The sequence below is a fragment of the Capra hircus genome, chromosome 22 (genome assembly GCF_001704415.2).
Source record: "Capra hircus breed San Clemente chromosome 22, ASM170441v1, whole genome shotgun sequence".
In the NCBI taxonomy this organism is placed as follows: domain Eukaryota; kingdom Metazoa; phylum Chordata; class Mammalia; order Artiodactyla; family Bovidae; genus Capra; species Capra hircus.
In genome coordinates this window covers 20,273,084-20,287,387 of record NC_030829.1, presented here as the reverse complement: position 1 = coordinate 20,287,387, position 14,304 = coordinate 20,273,084, and positions in this window count along the sequence as shown.

Sequence of the window (14,304 nt, the reverse complement as noted above, 5' to 3'; positions counted from 1 at the left end):
TTTTCACACTGGGTCCCAAAATGATGGAATTCCCTACTCAATATTTCTTGTTGTTGTGAAAGAGGGAAGAAAGAACATAGTGAAGCAGATTTTCACGGTAAAGTTTGTATCTAGAAGTGATACTTACAAATTCTGTTAAGTTTTATTAGTCATAAAAATAAAATAGTCAAGACATAATTGAAAAGGTACGGATGTATAATCTTGCTATATGGAGGAGTATTGGACCTTGGTCCTGGAGGAAAGCATGGCACCCCACTCCAGTATTCTTGCCTGGAGAATCCCCATGGACAGAGGAGCCTGCGGGCTACAGTCCATAGGGTCACAAAGAGTCAGACACAACTGATCAACTAATCACAGCACAGCACAGCACAGTGGACATTGATGAGACTAGGGTTGTGAGCAACCCAAAAAGCATCTGTGTAAAGACTAACAGTAGATTGAGCTGATTGAAGACACAATTAAAACTATGCTTTAGAAGGATTTATCTACCTGCAGAACTTAGGAAGAGACAGAGCAGGGACAAGAAGATCTTTGCTCAGGTCTTAGGGCTAGAATAACTGTGACTATATAAGTCAAATATACCAGACTTGAATCCTGATTATTGTGCAACTTAAATTATCCAGAAAATTTAAATCTGAAATTTTTTAATACTCAATTTCCTCATCTATAAAATGGGAATGCAATAGTACCTATTTGATATATTTACTTGTTGCAGAGAAGTTGCTTAATTTTCTAACCCTTCATCTGTTCCGCTGAAATGGGGATATGAGTGTCCACCTAAGAGCATGGTTTTGAGGATTAAATGAGTTAATAGTGTGGGAGACTCTATTTGTTGGCCAGCCAGTATAAATTCTGCAGTTTTGCCTTTCTATTAGAGCCACTTATGGGGATGTGGGGAATGTGGCGATTTTCTCAGACTATTTCATCTTTTTGCTTCCCTGAATACAGGGATGACCACTTGATATAGTTATGGACAAAGAATTTTGACTGATGACCGAACATGACTTCTGGGGAAAATATTGATTTGCTGATAGGTGAGAAAGAGTCAACAACAAATTCAGTTGGTATAGCAATGAAAGATCCCACAGCAGGTCTCAATGAAGATCAAAAATTCTGCATGCCACAACTAAGACCCAGAGCAGTCAAATAAAATAAATAGATAAAAATAAATATATATATATATATATATTTTAAATAAAAAAGACTCAGTTGGTGTATACATTTCTCCTTTGCCCCTACTTTTATGGCCAATATGATGCCTGGACCTTGAATAGTTTTCTCTTCTGTGTGAGTAGAAAATTCACATTTTAAAGATGATGGTGCAGAGAGAACCCAAATCTTTGATGACTTTCTTGACTTGCTAGATTGATCTCCAAACTTTTTGTCAAGTGAATAAAATATGCCTATAGTTGGTTCTACCACTTTAATTGTATTTGCTACATGCAACTGAGCACAAAATGCTAGACATAGTATCATATATTAATATATATGTATATACATATCACATATATGTGTATATATATATATATATATATATATGTATATATATAACTGCTAGATGCTACTATTAGGCCTGGCATGTTGCAGTCCATGGGGTTGCAAAGAGACATGACTTGGCAACTGAATAACAACATTATTAGTGTATTGATATTATGATTGCTTTTTAACAGTGAAAGATATTATGACTCTAACCCAGAAATATAAGAAAACTGGGGGTAAGAAACAACTAAATAATTGATATATAAAAGTAGAATCCAAAATACTTGGCCACCAATGGTTCAAGAAGAAGCAGGAGCCAAATGACAGAAGGACTCAAAGGTTGGAAATCTGAGACTCAGATAAGGCATTAATAAATAGGTACCATTTTATAAGTGCTACATGTCAGGAAAATTCCAAGCACTTTGCTGGTGTCAATTATTGAACAATGGTGCCATTAGCAGACATGAAAAGTAAGGGTAATGTGGTAAAGAGAAAATGATCCATTTCACTCTGGGATGTGGTGATTCTAACAGGACAGTCCAATCTCCAGGGCAGGAGGAAACATATATCTGTTTCTTGGCAGACTAATTGGTATTTTGGATGTTGGGATTGGGCCTAAGCTGTCTTTGGAGAGACTGAAGAGAAGAGGACAGGTAGGAGCTCCATGGAAAATTCTGAAGAGAGAGATGAGAAGAGAGTCCAGAAGAGACTACAGCTAAAGTGTCCAAGGTCACGTCTTTCCAGCAAAGCAGACAGTTTGGGTGGTCTTACTGCCATAGATGTAAGCTGCGAAGACTAGCACCCATGTAAACTTTAACAAAACACTGTTACAACTGCTCAGGGAATGGAATATTCTGCTGGAAAATCACAATATTAGAGAGAAATCATCCCTCGTTTTAACTTCTGTTAGTAAATATGATGTAGTGAGCCCTTTACCCTTATTTAAACATTATGGATCTTAAAGTATGCTTAGACAGTCTTTCTGGGCATTTTTAATATATGTCAAGTATCTATAAGTGGCAAACTTTGAGAGATCTTGGGGATTTAAAGTGGTTGTCAGGAACTAACATATAACTGATCTATTTGTGTAATGATTACTTAATACAACACAGTAATTTGAGATGAAATTCCAGTTAATGGAGGATATTCTGGTCAATGTGAATTTTATTATTTTGAGAGTATTTTTCCTTTACTGCTTTCCCACAATTTTAACTCTAACATAATGATTGTGCCCAATTATGTTTACTCTGTAAATAACTACATCTATTAATTTTTGTAAAAATGAGTTAGGTCCATTTCTTCATCATCTCTTTCTGTACAATGTATTATAATTTAAAACAAAAAGTATTTCTGATTGTGTTTAAGCCAAATAACTTTATAGAGTAGAACTAACTCAAATTCTGATGGAGACATGACAGTATGTTAGCGTTAAAAGTAATTTTTCCAGCGTCTCTAACAGGCATCATGCCTGGCGATGTGCTATCTGCTAACTGTAGGTTGAGATACCTCATCAGCAAGTGTTATAATAGGGTGGAAGTGCAAGGAAAAGAGATTCATTTTCACTCTTTCTGTCTCTTTGAATAAAATGATTCACACCCCTCACAGCTTCTATGGGCTTCACTAGCAGCAGCTTATAAAAATAGAATTACTAAATCTCAGCCCTGGAAACAATTTCAGGAGAGGTCACAGAAAAGTCGTCTTACCTTATGGGGAATCTCTTTCATATATATTTATGCCTCTATGGATTTGAAACCTCTGGAGGGGGTTAACTCACAATTTCCGTATATAGCCCATTGCATTTTAATTTGTATGAAATGTCTTCCTCATTTAAAGCTAAAATCTGCCTTTTGGTAAATCGATGGTAGTAATAGGATTAACAGCTACTAATGTTTGCATTTGTTGAATATTATATTTAGTTGCATCTAACAGAATCCACTCCTGCTACTTTCAACAGAAATATTTTTTGAAATGGAGATTTAGATGCTGACAAGCTTAGAAAGGCAAGTGGAATAAACTGTAGGCAAGACCTCCTGAAATAGCTCCTTGAACAGACCCACATAACTGGCCTTCCAAAGGTGCTACTATCTCCATCACAATTAGGAAGAGAAGAGCAAGCAGAAACCACAGTCATACCAGGACCACACCATCTCACACAAGATTTAATCCAAACAAAAAACCAAAGCAAAGACAAGCAAGCTATGCACCTTACCTCTGTCTACATCTACCCAGCACTAGTTCTTTCCACTAGCCTACATACGTCATGGTCTCCAGATTTTTTTTTCTTTTTTTCCACCTCTGCTTCTGGCAACCAGCAATTTGCTCTGTTCTTACAAATACAAAGGTTTGTATCATTTTTTTTTTCTAGATTCCACATCTAAGAGAACATATTTGATTATTTTTTTAACTAACCCTTGTAGCTCAGTCAGTAAAGAATCTGCCTGCAGTATAGGAGACCTGGGTTCGATCCCTGTGTTGGGAAGACCCCCTGGAGAAGGAAATGGCAACCTACTCCAGTATCCTTGCCTAGAAAATCTCATATGACAGAGGATCCTGATGGGCTGCAGTCCATGGGGTCGCAAAGAGTCGGACACGCCTGAGTGACTAACACTTACTTACTTAACTAGAGAAACAGCAGAGCAAAGTGATGCCTTACAGGTAGAAGTGGGGAGTCAAGAAAGAAAGGACAGTGTCACAGGTGAGTCCCTGGGACAGCTGCCAAGTGTGGGTTGTCGGCTGCATGGAGGAAAGAATTCAGGACTGGGCCACAGTAAAGAGAAAGAAAGTTTATTCAGGGAGATACACATTCCACAGTCAGAGTGTGGGCCATTTCAGAAGGCGAGAGATCCAGATTTTAAAAAATTTTTATTCTCTTCTTGTGAGGGCACTCAAGTGTGTCAGGCTCTTTTACAATCGTGGTGGGTGGAACCAAATATAGGAGGAGCTGATGCAGCAAGTTGGAGAACTAATACTTTTTGTATGTCCTAAATAGATTGATTAATCTTTTTGTCACATTTTCAGTGTTAGAGGACCTGTCAGAATTATGTTTGAAGGGAAACACAGGAGATTGGGATAGATGAATATAAAGGTTATGAATGCATTGTTCTTTCTGTAGTTCCTCTGAGGATTTCAGTCTTTTCTGATGGCATTGATTACAATTTTTATCACCCTGCTCAGTAAGTGGTATTATACTAATTTTAATTATGAATAAATAAAGGATCAACAAGATTAAGTGGATTCCCAGAGATTTCATACTTAATGACAAAACTGCAAATTAAGCTAATTCATTTTCCTTCATAACCATTGTGTTTTTGCCAAGGAAGGAAGAGAATAGCTTATTTTTTTTTTCACATTAAAGGAAATGAAGATACCACACTCTGTACATATTAGTGATGTACTTAATAAATTTGACAAACAGAACAGATCATTCTTAACATTCCTTCTCTTCTCTATGAGAAGAAAATGACCTTAAGTGAAACAAATAATTGTTGTTCAGTCACTCAGTTGTGTCCAAGTCTTTGCAACCCCATGGACTGCAGCACACCAAGCTACCCTGTCCTTCACCATCTCCCAGAGTTTGCTCAGACTCACGTCCATTGAGTCAGTGATGCTATCCAGCCATCTTGTTCTCTGTTGTCCACTTCTCCTCCTGCCTTCTATCTTTCCCAGCATCAGGGTCTTTCCTAATGAGTCAACACTTCACATCAGGTTGCCAAAGCATTGGAGCTTCAGCTTCAGCATCAGTCCTTCAAATGAATATTCAGGGTTGATTTTCTTTAGGATTGACTGATTTGATCTCCTTGAAGTCCAAGGGACTCTTAAGAGTCTTCTTCAGTGCCACAGTTCAAAAGAGACAATTCTTCAGCACTCAACCTTCTTTATGGTCCAATTCTCACATCTATACATGACTACTGGAAAAACCATAGCTTTGGCTATACATTACTTTGTCGGCAAAGTAATGTCTCTGCTTTTTAATACACTGTCTAGACTTGTCATTGCTTTTCTTCCAAGGAGCAAGTATGTTTTAATTTCATGACCACAGTCAACATCTGCAGTGATTTTGGAGCCCAAGAAAATAAATTATGTCACTGTTTCCATTGTTTCCCTATTTGCCATGAAGTGATGTGACCAGATGCCATGATCTTCGCTGTTTGAGTGTTGAGTTTTAAGCCAGCTTTCTCATGCTCCTTTCACTTTCATCAAGAGGCTCTTTAGTTCCTCTTTGCTTTCTGCCATAAGAGTGGTGTCATCTGTGTATCTGAAGTTTTTTGTATTTCTCCCGGCAATCTTGATTCTGGCTTGTGCTTCACCCAGCTTGGCATTTCACATGATGTACTCTGCATATAAGTTAAATAAGCAGGGTGACAATATACAGGCTCCATGTACTCCTTTCCCAATTTGGAACCAGCCCATTGTTCCATGTCTGGTTCTAACTGTTGCTTCTTGACCTGCATACAGTTTTCGCAGGAGACAGGTAAGGTGGCCTTGTATTCCCATCTCTTTAAGAATTTTCCACAGTTGTTGTGATCCATACAGTCAAAGAATTTAGCATAGTCAATGAAGCAGAAATATATGTTTTTCTATCATTCTCTTGAGTTTTTTTATGATCCAATGGATGTTGGCAATTTGATCTCTGGTTCCTCTGCCTTTTCTAAATCCAGCTTGAACATCTGGAAGTTCCTGGTTCATGTACTGTTGAAGCCTAGCTTGGAGAAGTTTGAGCGTTACTTTGCTAACATGTGAAATGAGTGCAATTGTGCGGTAGTATGAACATTCTTTAGCATTGCCTTTCTTTAGGATTGGAATAAAAACTGACCTTTTCCAGGCCTGTGGCCACTTCTGAATATTGACCTAAAAACTGCAGACAATGAAAATGTTATTTGAACTTACTCAACAATGATGGTTACAAAAATATAGGAACAACAAAAAAGAAAAGAAAGACAAGGTGAAGGACAATACCCTTTGATTTCATTAGTATATATCTTTAAAAAGAGAAAATCTTATATGTCATATTAATTTGCACTTAAGAATAACACAATTTCAGCTTTTGAAAATTAACTTCTTCACATGTGTCAATGATTTAATAAAAAATGATCTTTTCTTATTTATGCTCAATAGACAAGAGAGCTGGATTTGTGGTTCTATCTTTACTCATGGTTGATCAAAGCATACTTTTTAATAAATTTTTATTTTGAAGAGTTTCACATAAAGTACAGATAGGCTAATGAGAAAACACTTAGACGTATAGTATCTTGTCAGAAATTCATGAAAATTTTATAAAAAATTTCATATTTTAAATAAAAACAAAACTTTAAGTAGTCCCATAGAATAAGAGAATAAAACCAATGCAGGTTCTGTTTTTTTCTCTTTTCCCCCAAACCCTATGCCTTTGCTTTTTATTTAAAAACCTACTATTTCAAGGCAGTAAGGTAATCAAGTAATATAATGTTTCATGGGAGCAGTTGACAAAAACTGTGCCCAAAGCAAGACCAAGACATTACAGAGTATTATGAACTTATTTTTGAAACAAGTGTGTATATCTGAGTCCATGTGCTTCAGGGACTAATTATATAACTGGGGTTCTCCACTTTTCTCAATGTCCGGTTTCCTCTTATTTCTCAATGAAAATTTGTCCACCTGAAACACTGTATTTTTAGACACAAGCAAAGTATATGCACTGAACTGCTTCTGGGAAGATTCTTTAGAAAGGAAATGGAGTACTTTTTTTTTTTTTTTTTCCTTTTCTTTCATTCTTTTCCCTATCTGCAGACCTGATAGCTAGAGGTTGAGGACTAGAGGTTGGACCATGAAGAGATCTTCTTTTTTTATATTAAAAACATTTTTATTTAGTATTGGAATACTGTTGATTAACAACTTTGTGTTAGTTTCAGGCATATAGCAAAGTGATTCAGTTATACATATATACATGTATCTGTTCTTTTTCAAATTCTTTTCCATTTAGGTTATTACAGAATATTGACCAGAGTTTCTTGTGCTATATAGTAGGTTCTTTTTCATTGTCTGTTTTACATATAGTAGTGTGTACACATTGATAACAAACTCCCAATCTGTCTCTCCTCTCCCCACCTTTCCCCTTTGGTGATCATACATTTGTTCTCTAAGTCCATGCGTCTGTTTAAGTTTTATAAATAAATTCATTTTATAAACAGCTCATTTGGTTCAATATCAAACAAAAAAACAAGTGACTCAACAAAAACAATGGGCAGAAGACCTAAATTGACATTTCTCCAGAAAAGACATATAGATGGCTAACAGTTACATGGAAATATGCACAACACTGCTAATTATTAGAGAAATGCAAGTCAAAATGACATATGGTATCACCTCACACCAGTCAGAATAGCCAGCACAAAATCTACAAACAATAAATGCTGGAAAGGGTGTGGAGAAAAGGGAACCCTCTTACACTATTGGTAGGAATGTAAATTGTTGCAGTCACTATGGAGAATAGCATGGATTTTCTGTAAAAACTGAATATAGAGCTACCATATAATCCAGCAATCCTAATCCTGGGCATATATCTGGAGAAAAACATGGTTCAAAAGAATACATGGATCCAGCGTTCACTGAAGCATTGTTTACAACAGCCAAGACATGCTGCTGCTGCTGCTAAGTCGCTTCAGTCATGTCCGACTCTGTGCGACCCCAGAGAGGGCAGCCCAGCAGGCTCCCCCATCCCTGGGATTCTCCAGGCAAGCATACTGGAGTGGGTTGCCATTTCTTTCTCCATTGCATGAAAGTGAAAAGTGAAAGTGAAGTCGCTCAGTTGTGTCTGACTCCTAGCGACCCCATGGACTCCAGCCTACCAGGCTCCTCCATCCATAGGATTTTCCAGGCAAGAGTTCTGAAGTGGGGTGCCATTGCCTTTTCCGACATGGACACAACCTAAATGTCCATTGGCAGATGAATGGATACAGAAGATGTGGTACATATATACAGTAGAATATTCACAGGCACATGTTCATGCTCAGTTGCTCAGTCATGTCTGACTCTTTGCAACCCCATAGACTGTAGCCCACCGGGCTCCTCTGTCCATGGGATTCTCCAGGCAAGAATATTGAAGTGCGTTGTCGTGCCCTCCTCCAGTCGATCTTCCTGCCCCGGAGATGGACCCACATCTCTTATGTCTCCCACACTGGCAGGAGGGTTCTTTACCAATAGCACCACCTGGGAACACAATAGAATATTACTCAGCCACAAAAAAGAAGGAAGTAATTCTATTGCAGCAACCTGGAAGGACCTGAAGATTATCATTCCAACTGAACTAAGTTGGAAAGAGAAAGACAAATATCATATGATATAGCTTATATGTGGAATCTAAAAAAAGTGATACACAAAAAGAGATTCTGATGATAGAAACCAAGGATCCAAGATTCTAGTAGAGTAGAAGATTAAAGGAATAGAAGCCTAGATCCTTAATAAATGCATGCAGCTGCCATTCTAGCCTTTGAAGGCCTACCTGTACCAAGAGGAAATATTTACTTTCATATTTAAGTTACTATGTTTAAGATCTCTGTTGCTCACAGTCCAATTACACGACCTAGCTAATACATATAAATATACACCTCTTTTGGTTTCCCTGGTCATTCAGATTGTAAAGAATCTGCCTGCAATGTAGGAGACCTGGGTTCAGTGCCTGGATCAGGAAGATCCCCTGGTGAAGGGAGTGGCTACCCACTCCAGTATTCTTGTCTGGAGAAGTCCACAGACAAACAGAGCCTGGCAGGCTACAGTCCATGGGGTTGCAGAGAGTCAGACACAACTGAGCAACTAAAACTTTCACTTTTCAGAGTAAAAAGTACATTTTCTGAAAATATATTGTAATTTTTAGAAATATTTAGCTTCTGGAGTTGAAACTTGCCCCAGCCAACTTATTATCACTCTGATGTTAGACATTTATAATGAGGTAACATTAACAGTACTAAGGTTATTATAAACATTAAGAGATACAATGCTGATCCTAGAATATGGTATGTGCTTAGTAAATATTTGATCTTATTTTTTTTTTTAAGAAATATATACAATAGTGAAGTCACTGCTTTTTAGTAAATCTCCCATGGCCAATGAACTAAAGTCAGATACTTCCTATTTCAAAGGACATTTTCAACAAATCCAATCCAAATTATGAATATGAACTTAGAAATGAACCTCAGATGTGATTTCTCATTTAAATTTGTCAACTTGAAGCTATAACTTTGCTAAGAACCGGAAGAAAGTCTCAAGGATTTTTCAGAAAACTATTCTGAAGATCACATCTGTCTTGGCAATAAGGTAAGTTAAGCAAGTCACCAAATGTGAAAGAGAAACTCATATTCTGGCTCAGCATTTGCAAGGGATTTGCTAGTTCTAGTAATTTGTATTCTTGGGCTTCCCTGGTGGCTCAGAGGTTAAAGCGCCTGCCTAGAATGCAGGACACCCAGGTTCGGTCCCTGGGTCCCTGGGTCCCTGGGTCAGGAAGATCCCCTGGAGAAGGAAATGGCAATCCACTCCAGTACTCTTGCCTGGAGAATCTCACGGAGGGAGGAGCCTGGCAGGCTACAGTCCATGGGGTCACAAAGAGTCGGACACAACTGAGCGACTTCACTATGTATCTGGAAATAGAGTTTAATTATTCGTTTTCAACCTTTATGTATTTTAATTTTTTCTTACCTGTTGTACCAGCTAAGAATACCTCATGTTCTGAATAAAAATAATATGAGTGGATGTCCTTATCTTATTCCTGAACTTGAGGGGAAAGCAGTCAATATTTACTAATAGGACATTACCTGAAGGTTTTTGCAGATAACTATTTCTAGATTGAAGAAAATACATTCTATAAATAGCTTGCTCAGTTTTTTTTTTTAATGAAAGTATATTGAATTATTTATCCATTGAAAAAATTATAACTGTTTGCCTGGTATGCTGTGATTCACGGGGTCACAAAGAGTCGGACATGACTGAGCGACTGAACTGAACTGAACTGAACTGACAAAAATTAATTGCAAATATTTAAGGTGTACTATTTGATGAGTTTTGACAAATACATGCACAACATACATATTGGTGTAAAACCATAACCACAATCAAGATAGCAAATGTATATAGCACTCTCAAGTTTACCTTTTCCATTTATAATCCATCCTTCTTTTCATTCCTATCCATACATACCTCATATAGAACTAGTAATATGCTTTCTTTCACTATAGCTTAGTTCAGATTTTTCAGAAAGTTATATAAATGGAGTCCCAGAGTATCACTTCATTTTGGGGGAAGGCTTTTTGTCTATTTGGTTTTGGCCTGACTTCTCTTATTCTGCATAATACTTTTGAGATTCATCCATATTGTTAATAAGTATAAACAATTAATCTATTTTTATTCCTGAGAGTCTTTTGTATGAATATACCACAATTTCCTATTCATTCATCTTTTGAGAGAGATTTGCTTTTTGCCCAGTTTTTAGGTACTATGAGTATTTGCGCACAAGTCTTTGTTTGGATGTAATTATTTCTCTTGAGTGCAGACTTAAGAGTAGAATGATTGGTCTCTATAATATACACATATTATTTCTTTTTAAGAAACTGCCCATTTTTTTTTTTTAACAGTGGTTGTAGCATTTTACATTCCCACCAGCAGTGCATGAGAATTCCAGTTGTTCAACATTCTCACCTGTACTTTGTACGGTCAACAATTTTAACTTTAGATTATCCAATGGCTATATACTATCGTGTCATTTTTTAGGTTTAATTTGTATTTCCCTAGTGATTAATCTATCATCTTTTCATGTACTTCTTGACTGTGTCTCTTCTTTTCTTTCTGTCCCCGTGCCTCTATCTCTCTTTCTTTGATGAAGAGTCTTTTCAAACCTTTGTCTTTTTAAAATGTTTTGATTTGTTTGTCTTATTTTTTAGTTAAAAGGATGTTTTATGTATAACTCCTTTAGCTGGTATATGCATTGTGAATGTTTTCTTCCAAGCTGTGGCATGCCTTGTTTCCTAAATGATGTTTTTTGAAAGGCAGCACTTTAAATTTTAATGAAGTCCAATTTCTTTTTAAAAACTCTTGTCTAGATTTTAAAATGTTTTCTAGATGGAAGATAACCTTGCAAACTCTAAGACTTCAAAGATTTTTTTCCTATGATTTATTTATAGAAGTTTTATTGTTTTAGATTTAACATTTAAATCCTATGATCCATTGGTTGATCCATTGGCCTATGATCCATTTTGAGTTGAAATTTTACATGTTGTGAGGCAAAGGTCGATGTTCATTATTTTTAAATGTATGTATATTCAGTTGATCCAAAACAATTTGTTTAAAATTTTTATTTATTTATTAAGTTGCCTTGGCACATTTGCCAAAAATCTACTGAGATATATATATGTATGGGTCTGTTTCAGGGTTCAATTATTTTCCACTGATCTATATTTCCACATTACTAAATTGTCTTAGTTACTCTTAAAATAAATCTGAAATCACATGTAATCCTCCAGACTTATTCTTTCCTATTTCATATTTTAAGTAACTTCTGTTATATTCAAATTTTAATAATATTTTACCATTTTCTTAAAAAAAAAAAAAACAACTTCTGGAAATTTAACTGGCATTGAATCCATGGGTCAGTTTGAACTTAGTGTATTATTAAGTATTAGTTGCTCAGTTGTGTCCAACTCTTTGTGACCTCATGGACTGTAGCCCACCAGACTTCTCCATCCATGGGAGTCTCTAGGCAAGAACACTAAAGTGGGTTGCCATTTCCTTCTCCAGGGGATCTTCCCAATGCAGGGATGGAACCCGGGTCTCCTGCATTGCAGGAAGACTCTACCTTCTGAGCCACCAGAGTTTCAAAATTTCTTTTAGCAATGTTCTATGGTTTTCAGTAAAGCAATTTTGAATGTCTTTTTGTCAGATTTATTTCTAGGCATTTTATGGTAATTATGTCATCTAGAAATAGGAAGCATTTTCTGCTGTTGTTAAATTAAAATTGTCACTTTTTCTTGCTACCCATTTCTATGGTAGCCACCTTCTACTCCTATGTTCTGCTATACATAAAATAGCTTCATAATTGAGGATTAAAGTATGTGGTCATTAATTTTGGCCCTATAATAAGCAGACTAAAGATCACATAATTACCATGTAGACTAAGAATTTTTAATAATCATATTATACATAATTATTATGGTACACAGAATGGGGTAGAGTTCCATTTTCATTTTGAGAGTTAGCATTCCTCCTACACTAATAAATTAAAAAACTATTTTTTCACTAATTCAACCATAGGCAAACTAAAACTCTTAATTTTTTGAACTGTAGCAACTTCCTTCTGATTATTCTTACTAAATAGTACCATCTTCAAAAGTAATAATTTTGTGTTTGCAGAAAATTTCAGGCTGATTCTCATTGAACAATCTTTATCCATATTTTCAATGTCACATGTATCCTGGGACTGTGACTATACATGTCCCTCGGTTGCCTCTTTGATCTTGAGGGAGCCTAGGAGATTTTGAACTGCATTTCCATCTAGCACTGCATTTGTTGATTTTAAATATGATATATGGTGTCATTTTACACATAAACCAGGAAGGACATAGAAAAGCCCTTAGCCATTTACCAAGAGCTAGTATTTTGTTCATTTTTATCTCTCTAAGTCTAAAGTGGAGAGGGGGGAGGTGACATTCAAACCAAAGCAAATTTCTCTTATTTAAGCACTGTACCACCAAGGAAGTCCTGCCAAACTTCTATTTAATTGTTCAATTCCATTTAACAAATATTTTTTTCCATACTTGGATAAGTAGTTTAGAACAATTCACTCAATTACTTGATTTTATGAAAGATTCATTTAAAATTTTGGACTAATAGACATTAAGTAAAGCAGAGAAACCGTTGCTTCTCCAAAAAGCACTTGAAATCACTGAATCAGTATACTACGTATATGCATATTATATGTATGCAACATATATAACATAATATATAACATATATAATAATATATGACATGTGCATATTTATACTTATATATACATATTATATATTTATAGAAGCATACTGTGTACATGAGAAGGAAATGGCAACCCATTCTAGTATTCTTGTCTGGAGAATCTCATGGATAGAGGAGCCTGGCGGGCTACAGTCCATTGGGTTGCAGAGTCAGACATGACTGAGCAACTGATTGATGACGACGACTATACACATACATTGTAACATATAAACATCACATTCGTATAATCTTAAATTTAGTGCAAAATTGGGGGTAAACAATCAGCACTCTTTCACTTCCAAAACTTGTTTCTCACCAAATATCTAAAGAAAAACTTTAAATTAAAAATAAACCATATTAATATTACTTTTTAAAAGGTTCTATACACTTTATTTACTGTCAATATAGATAAAATTAGATGGCTAAAGTAATTCCATCCATTTAATTCAAATGATTTAGAATTCATTTATTCCTTCATTATTCCTTTATTTACTCATTCATTCAGTGTCTATTAACCATCCTCAATAGACCAGATATTTGCCAGACTCTGTGGTTCCTGAAGCCACAACATATCTAATATAGCTGATAAGAAAAGCCAAATAGCATTTTAAAATGAGAGATTACTGTTAACAAGATAAAAAATGACCTTACATAATTCTTTAAATCCAGATTGATGGCAGAATGGAACATTCGGATAACCTTGATAATGTGGGTAATATAGGACTTTTATTTTTGCACTATTGGATTCTGAATTTTAAAATAATTAGACTATGCCTATGGTTTCTGGACAGCATTTCAGAGTGGGTGAAATATTTATATAGTTCATTGAAAATTACCATTTTAAATAACGCTTCAAAA